Genomic DNA, 9,258 nt, shown 5'->3' on the forward strand with positions numbered 1-9,258 from the left:
AACATCCATTCCCACATTGCTCCCAAAGTGCAATTTGATGAACAAAACTACATGACATGGGTCTTCCAGTTTCGACCCATTCTTCGCACGAATGATTTGATGGGTATTGTTGATGGCTCCGAGCCATGCCCACCAAAATTCATTCTCGGTCTAATAGTGGACTCCCCTGCACAACTGAATCCCGCATTCACCTTATAGGAAAAGAAGGATCAATACCTTCTCAGTTGGTTCATTGCAACACCTCCTAAAAAAGTGCTCTCTACTGTCCATGGTCTAGACACCACATGGCAAGTATGGTGTGTCTTAGCAAATCGTTATGCAGCTCCATCCAAAACTCGAATCCAGGAGCTAAGGCGCCAACTGCAAGGATTACGCCAAGGTAATAAGTCTTGTTCTGAATAAATGCATGCTGCAAAAAACTTGGCGGATCACTTGGCTATGGTTGGAAAGCCAATGACCGATCAGGACTTCATATCCTACATAATTTGTGGATTGACTCCACGCTACAATGCCTTCATCACATCTTTTGCCCTGATGACAAAGGATGAATCCATACCTCTAGAAGACTTTCAGACCTTACTAATAAGCCACGAACAGCTTCTCAACAACCAGAATGCTGATACTAAAGTCTCATCTTTTGCATTACATGCACAAAAGCCGAGTCACAGTCATCACAAGCTAAGATTCAACAATTCTGCAAGGCAAGGCCAGCCTCGGTTCTCCAATCCAAAGCAGAACCAGACTCGGTTCCCTCCTCAGGTCTCATCCCAGCAGTTCTCACCTCAGAAGACATTCTTCCCAGGAACTTCCTCACCGGCTCACCCCAAGGTAAGTCCAATTCTGGCCACTTCGATTCTCAAGATTCTAATCAACCTCTTTGTCAAATATGTGGAAAAAGCAACCACCAGGCCTTAGATTGTTTCCATTGAATGGACTATGCCTTCCAAGGTCAACATCCTCCAAGTGAGTTAGCTGCGATGGTCTCCCACTCCAATGCTGCTTCTGAGGAAGAAGACTGGCTTGCAAACAGTGGAACCAACAATCATATTATAGCAAATCTGGAAAACCTCTCCATCAACCAACCTTAAAATGGAACAGAAGCCGCCATAGTTTGTAAATGGTGGTGGGCACTCAATTACACACACTGGTTCCACTTCTTTTAAAACACCTAATGCTATTTTACACCTTAAAAATGTTCTTTGTTGTCCTCAACCTTCTGCAAACCTGCAATCTACACAGAAATTCTGCAAGGATAATAGTTGCTTCTTTAAACCAACTGACTCATATTTTCTTTGAAGGACAACCTAATCGGGGAGATCCTCCTACAAGGGCCTAGTGAGGGTGGCCTTTACCCAGTGAACTTGAAACACTTCTCTAAGAATAAACTCCACAGGCTCATTGCTTTCCTAGGAGCAAAGACCTCGTCCTCTACCTGGCATAGAAGACTTGGCCATCCACATTCCTAGATTTTCCAGCAAATAATAAGTTCAAATCAGCTTCTTGTAACAACCTCTAAGATTAATTCAGTTTGTATAGATTGTCAACTCGCTAAGAGTAGACAACTACCGTTCCCTAAATCACAAACTGTTACTTATTCCCCCTTAGAGATTGTTCATAGTGACATTTGGACATCCCTTGTGTTTTCAATAAGTGGATGCAAATATTATGTTATAGTTGTTTCCTCTCAAACAAAAATCAAACATGCTTGAGTGTTTTATCAAATTCAAATGCTTAATGGAAAACCTGTTATCTTGTAAAATAAAGCAACTTCAAACTAATGAAGGTGGTGAATACACCTCTCATCCTTTTAAACAATTCCTTTCAACACACGGCATACACCACAGAATCACATGTCCACATACCTATCAACAGAATGGGATTGCTGAAAGGATGCATAGACATGTTAATGAGTGCCAAATATTGTGTATTTGGACCCTTTGATTTACATTAGTTAGACCTTTGGCCTTGTTGTTTTCTGATGATTTGGTTAGTTTTTGTGTTTTTGTGTTTTGTAGGTCAATAAGAGAGGAATGACAAATTTCATGAGGAAATGCTTGGAAATTCGGAAGTCCCGAAGAGTCGATCGATCGAATATAATTCGATCGATCGAATTTTCCCAGAACTAACTGTTGCAGAAGCGCGCCAGAACGCCCAGTCAGGAGCTTCTCCACGACAAAAAGCAGTTCTTCCTCTGATTTTCGCAGCAGACACGCTGGTTTCGTGACCTTGGTTGTCTCTAGCAAGAGAGGAACCCTAGAGGGGGTTTAGAGGAGTCATTTTACATGGGTTTCTAACCTTAAGTTCCTTCTATAAAGCCATAGCCATGCCTCTTTGTTGGAGGGAGTTCTCAGAGCAGTAGCTAGGTTTAATTTTGTGCATTTTGTAGTTTATTTCAGTAGCTCTTTTCTTTAGACATTTGGCTTTGTAAAGTTTTTCTTCCATTTTCATGTTTGTTCTTCAAGTTTTTGTGGTGTTCTTAGTCATGGGAGGCTAGAACTCTCAACTAAGGTTGAGGATGAAACCTCTCCATTGATGACACTCACACTCTTGTAGTGCTACTTGCACATTTAATGTTATATCATTATGTTGTTCAAGTTCCATTCATTTAATGCTTTATCTTTTGCAATGAATGTGGTTGGTGGTAGAAATAGGACATTTGATATGTTTTAACCGATGGATACATTGTTTTATCGGTTTGAAAGACGATATCCATTGTGATTTATTCTTTGAATGGATACAATGGATGATTTGATTTCAAATGGGTACTCTTTGTGATTTGTCTTTGAGTTCGATTCATTTAATGGTTCTAAGGTTTATGGTTGAGAAACTTGAATGACACCCTAAGCTTAATGTTCTTTGGGTGTTCAAGTGGAAACCAAGAGTGTGAGTTGTTGGATTTGGTTTGGTAAATTCCCTAGCCTTAGTCCCTTTTTACATATTTCATTTCTTCCTCTTTAACTTAGCATTTTTGGTGCATGTTTAACCCTAAAACTCTTGGAACTAGGTTAGAATGAGGTTGATTAAGCAAAACACTAACTTTTGACCATTTCCCTGTGGATTCGACCTCGCACTTGCATAACGCTATATTGCAAACGATTTTTGCACTTGCGAGTACTCTTTTAAACTCATATCAAGTTTTTAGCGCCATTGCCGGGGAAATCGGTTCAAAAATTGGTTTTTGTTTGATTGATTTTGTTTTTCTACTAGTTAGATAGATTTTTGTTTCATTTTTCTGTTGTTTAGCTTCTGTTCTGTGTTCTAAGTTTCTCTTTTGTTTCTCCCGGATTTGTTTTTGCAGTTGCTGCAACTTTCTGAGTGCCCTGTAAAATCGATCGATCGTTTCATAAATCGATCGATCAATCAAACTTAACTTCGATCGATCTATTTTTCTGCACACAACAGCAGCTCGAAACCAGGTAAGTATTTCTTTTCTCTAGTCTATTTTGTTCATATTTTGTTTCTATTTTACATCATTTTACTGTTTGTCTGATTTCTTTTAGTTTAATTAAAATTTTTGTGTAGTTTTATGCTTCATATTACTGTCTATTAGTTTTTGATTTGTGCAAAAAAAAAAAAAAAAAAGAGAATTTTTGTTCTGTTTCTGTTTCTGTTTCTGTTCTTGGTCCTGCAAAGTTTCAAAGATTCGATCGATTGACCAAGGATTCGATCGATTGACAATTGATCGATCGACCAGTACATCCGATCGATCGACTTCAACACAGGAGGCAACTCTTGGATAAGTTTAGTAGCAGAAATTTTTGCCAAAACATTTTTTGGTCCAATCTTGTAAGTTTTAATTTTTTTCCCTTGTTGCTACCTTTGTGTCATTATATGCATTTGTGTTAGTCTTTATTTTTCTTAATTTGTTTGTGCTATTTTTCTTTTAATCTTCAAAAAAAAAAAAAAAAAAAAAATTTTTTTTTTTTGTTAGTGTGGGTCTACTTAGCTATCTAAAGGGCAATGTCAAGGTGAATTCTGGCAAGGAAAGGTCTTAGAATTTAAGTGTGTCTGGTGTAACCCCCCTCACCTACCTGGGAACTAGCCTAGATTGTACTTTGGAGAACTTTGTTCCCCATTTGCAAAGTCTTTTCTTTATTTCGGTTGTCTTTTTGTAATAAATAATTGTTTGTATGTTAGTGTATGCTTGGTAGAAGATCTTTGAATCTAGACTTGACATCTTTAGATCCCGAGATTGAAAAAACTCTTAGGAGAAGGCTTAGAAATTCTGTTGAGATGGGAGATAACATGCATGCGGGTAAGAATGAGAGGAATCGGGGAGAAAACGTTGATCATAATAGGACACTTAGGGATTTGTTTGCACCCGTTGCAACAAATTCTCCTTCATGTATAGTATTACCCCCAACCAATGCCACTCACTTTGACCTTAAGCCCCATGTCATCCAACTCCTACCCGCATTCCATGGCTTGGACCTCGAAAATCCTTATAGCCATGTGAAGAAATTCAAAGACATCTGTGCCACCTTCAAATTTCAAAATTTTTCTGAAGAGTCTGTGCATCTTAGGCTATTTCCTTTCTCACTCCATGATAGAGCCAAGGCATGGTTGGATTCAAACATGCCTGGTTCCATCACTTCTTGGGAGAACTTGCTGAACAAGTTCTACAACAAATTCTTCCCCATGTCCAAAGTCAATGAGTGTAGGAAGGAAATAAGCTCATTTACTCAAGAAGAAGATGAGAAATTTTCTGAGAGTTGGGAGAGATTTTAAGATATGTTGATTAAGTGCCCTCCACATGGATACGAGAAGTGGAGACTCGTGTAATTTTTCTATCAAGGATTAACTCAATCCAACCGTAGCATGATCGAGTCGATGAACGGAGGCGCATTTCTGAGTTTGAAGGGAGAGGAGGCGTATAGGACCTTGGATTAGTTATTCGACAATTCCCAACAGTGGGATTTTTCAAGCTGTCGAGATAAAGCTGCTCGCATTCAGAAGAAGGGAGGCATCTATGAGGTGAAAGAGGATATCGAGCTGAAAATGAAGATAGATGCCCTCACCAAGAAGGTCGATGCCCTAGTTGTAAGCAAGTCCATCAGCGCTGCCAACCCATTCCACGTTGATTGCTGTTCCATCTGTGCTAGTCCCATGCACTTAGCACAGACTTGCCCATCTTTGCCAGCTTTTGTCGAGGCACCAATGGAGCAAGTGAACGCTTTCAACGACTATAGGAAGCAAGCCAATAGACCCTTTTCTGAGACCTACAATCCAGGGTGGCGAAACCACACTAATTTCTCATGGAAGCAGAACCAGCCTATGACTCAAGGAGGAGTTCCTCACCAATCCCACACTCGATACCCCCTGGATTACATCAGCCGGTTCACCAGCAAAGTCGTCCTACCCAGCCAATACCATCATATCAAGCCTCTGCCTCTTCCTCACAATCCACCCTGGAAGACACTCTCAAGGCCTTCATACAGCTTACAGGGCAATCCATCAATGATGTGAAGAATGCTACCATGGTGAACACTCAAGCTATTGCCAAGATGGAGACCCAGATTGGGCAAATTGCTAGTCACTTGGGGGAGAGAGAGAAGGGAAAGCTCCCTAGTAAGCCTGTGCCGAATCCAAAGTTGCAGTTCCATGAGGGAAGTTCATCAAATGCAGTGCATGGGCAGGAGCATGTACAAGCTGTTGTCACACTTAGGTCAGGGAAACAACTAGACAACCAAGTGGTTCACCCTGAGGAGAACCCTGCTGCACAAGAAGGACAAGCAAGCAGGAGCGCAGAGAAGAGAGATGCCGAGCCATCTACATTAGCTCTGACTATAGAGACTCCTCCTAGGTCTTTTATTCTTACGGCGCCTTACCCTGACAGACTTCTCGCGCCCAAGAAAGGAGGAAAGTTCAAGGACATTTTGGAGGTGTTCAAGCAAGTGCAGATCAACATCCCGTTCTTGGATGCCATCCAGCAAGTGCCGTCTTATGCTAAGTTCTTAAAGGACTTGATCACCGTCAAGCGGAAAACCAATGTCCCAAAAAAAGTTTGTTTGACCGAGCACGTCAGCTCAATCCTCCAATGTAGGCTGCCTATCAAGTACAAGGACCCTGGATGTCCTACTATCTCTTGCACGATAGGAGTCAGCCACATTGAGAAGGCTCTGCTTGACCTTGGAGCCAGTGTCAATCTCCTACCCTATTCAGTTTAGCTGCAATTAGGGTTAGGAGAATTGAAACCCACCTCCATGACATTGCAGTTGGCTAACCGGTCAGTTAAGATACCACGGGGAATAGTGGAGGATGTTTTGATTAAGGTGGACAAGTTTTATTTCCCCATGGATTTTATAGTGCTAGATACTGAGCCGGTGCAGAACGTTGGAGTTCAGATACTGGTAATCCTAGGGCGACCATTCTTAGCCACGGCTAACACCCTGATCAACTGCACAGGGGTGATGAAAATTTCCTTCAGCAATATGACAGTGGAGTTGAACATCTTTGACATCAGCAAGAAGCCGAGGGAATGCGATGAGATCGGAAGTGCTTGCTTGATTGAGGAGATCATAGAGGAAGTTATTGAAGAATCAAGCACTGAAGACCCCCTAGAGGCATGCTTTGCTCAGTTCGGAGAGGATCTGGACTTGGATGTATTACTTGAGCAAGCCAATGCCATTTTGGAGTTTGCTCCTCTAGAGAGCAATGAGAAAGAGGAGGCAGCAGTATCTGAGCCTCTAAAGAAGGAACTTAAGCCCCTACCGGACAATCTCAAGTATAAGTTCCTCGGTCCAGCAGAGACTTTGCCTGTGATCATAGGAGAGGTTGTTAGACGTCTTGAGAGAGCACAAATAAGCTATAGGCTGGACCATAGAAGACATTAAGGGAATCAGCCCTTCGGCAGTGATGCACAAGATACATCTGGAGGAAGGCACCAAACCATCGAGGGAGCCACAGAGACGGCTCAACCCATCCATGCAAGAAGTTGTGAGGGGAGAAGTAATCAAGTTATTGGATGCATGCATCATCTATCCAATTTCTGACAGCAAATGGGTGAGCCCTATTCATGTCGTGCCCAAGCGAGCTGGAGTAACGGTCGTGCAGAATAAGGAGGGCCAGTTGGTGCCAACTCGAGTCCAGTCCAGATGGAGAGTCTGCATCGACTATCACAAGCTGAACACCGCCACCAGGAAAGGCCACTTTCCTCTTCCATTCATTGATCAGATGGTAGAGCGATTGGCTGGGCACAAGTACTACTGCTTTTTGGATGGTTATTCCGAATATAACCAAGTCCCCGTGGGCCCTGGAGACCAAGAGAAGACAACCTTCACTTGTCCGTTTGGGACGTTCGCCTACCGATGCATGCCTTTTGGGTTATGCAATGCACCCGCTACCTTTCAACGGTGTATGATCGGCATCTTTTCTGACATGGTGGAGCATTTTCTTGAGATATTCATGGACAACTTCTAGGTCTTCGGTTCAAATTTTGAGGAGTGTTTGCACCACCTCACTCTGGTCTTAGTGAGGTGCAAAGAGAAGAACCTAGTGCTCAATTAGGAGAAGTGCCATTTTATGGTAAAACAAAGGATCGTACTTGGGCACGTCATCTCTCATCGGGGGATAGAGGTTGACAAGGCAAAGGTGGATCTGATATCCAACCTTCCACCTCCACGAACGGTGAAAGAGGTTCACTCTTTTCTGGGCCATGCAGGGTTTTATAGGCGATTCATCCAAGACTTCCCCAAAATCGCCAGGCCCTTGTGTAAGTTGTTGGTAAAGGAGGCCCCATTTATTTTTGATGAGGATTGCAAGAAGGCATTTAGGGCCTTGAAGAAGATTTTGACGTCCACACCTATCATTCGGCCCCCCAGCTGGGGCACACCTTTTGAGATCATGTGTGACGCGTCAGACTACGCCGTTGGAGTTGTTTTGGGGCAGCGCATTGATAAACTCCCCCATGTCATCTACTATGCGAGTCGGACTCTGAACGATGCCCAGCTGAATTATTCGACCACTGAGAAGGAGCTGCTGGCAGTCGTTTTTGCTTTAGATAAGTTTCGATCCTACTTGTTGGGATCAAAAGTCATCATCTACTCGGATCATGCGGCATTGAAGTATCTTTTTTCCAAAAAGGATGCTCAATCTCGCCTCATTCAGTGGATTTTGCTTTTACAAGAGTTCGACATTGAGATTTGGGACAAGAAAGGTTCCGAAAATGTGGTGGCCGACCATTTCTCGAGGATTACTGTAGATTTCACTCAGGAGGCCACCCCTATCTCTGAGACCTTCCCTGATGAGCAATTGATGCATATTGCTCATACTCACTCACCGTGGTTTGCTGACATAGTAAACTATCTTGTCACCGGTCAAATGCCTCTGCATTGGGGGCGGCAAGATAAGTCCAAATTCATGGCCATGGTGAAGAATTTTTTCTGGGACTATCCTTATCTGTTCAAGTATTGTCCCGATCAGATCATTAGGAGATGTGTCCCCGAGCCCGACCAATCTAGTGTCATCTCCTTTTGTCACGATCATGCTTGTGGAGGCCACTTCAGCGCAAAGAAGACCGCTGCAAAGATTTTACAGTGCGGATTTTATTGGCCGGCCATCTTTCAAGACGCTCATACTTATTGTGTTTCATGCGAGCGCTATCAGAAGCTAGGGAGTATTTCACGCCGAAATATGATGCCCCTTAACCCCATTCTTATTGTCGAGATCTTTGATGTGTGGGGCATCGATTTCATGGGACCTTTCCCACTCTCTTTCGGCTATCTGTACATTCTGGTTACAGTGGACTACATGTCCAAATGGGTGGAGGTGGTTGCCTGCAAGACCAATGACCACAGAGTTGTGGTTCAGTTTTTAAAAGACACTATATTTGCTCGTTTTGGTACTCCTTGAGCAATTATTAGTGATGGTGGAAAGCATTTCTACAACCGGGTCTTTGAGCAGCTGATGAAGAAGTATTGCATCACGCACAAGGTTGCCACTCCTTATCACCCTCAGACAAGCGGTCAAGTGGAGGTTTCAAACAGAGAGATCAAGAGGATTTTGGAGAAGACGGTGAACCCATCAAGGGAAGAATGGTCTCTTCGTTTGAATGATGCATTATGGACGTACCGGACAGCCTTCAAGACCCCAATTTGCATGTCACCCTACCGTATTGTATACGGAAAAGCATGTCATCTGCCAATGGAGTTAGAGCACAAAGCCTATTGGGCCATTAAGCAGCTGAATTTCAATCTCACAAAGGCTGGCTCACTGAGGAAGCTTCAACTCAACAAATTGGAAGAGCCGAGGAACGATGCT

General features: G+C 42.9%; 1 pseudogene; it reads left to right on the forward strand.

The window, feature by feature from the left end:
• The first annotated feature begins 929 nt into the window (after nt 1-929).
• LOC133876741 (uncharacterized) lies at nt 930-8,946 on the forward strand (annotated as a pseudogene).
• The last annotated feature ends 312 nt before the right edge of the window (nt 8,947-9,258 follow it).

The sequence above is a fragment of the Alnus glutinosa genome, chromosome 9 (assembly GCF_958979055.1).
Source record: "Alnus glutinosa chromosome 9, dhAlnGlut1.1, whole genome shotgun sequence".
Lineage (NCBI taxonomy): Eukaryota > Viridiplantae > Streptophyta > Magnoliopsida > Fagales > Betulaceae > Alnus > Alnus glutinosa.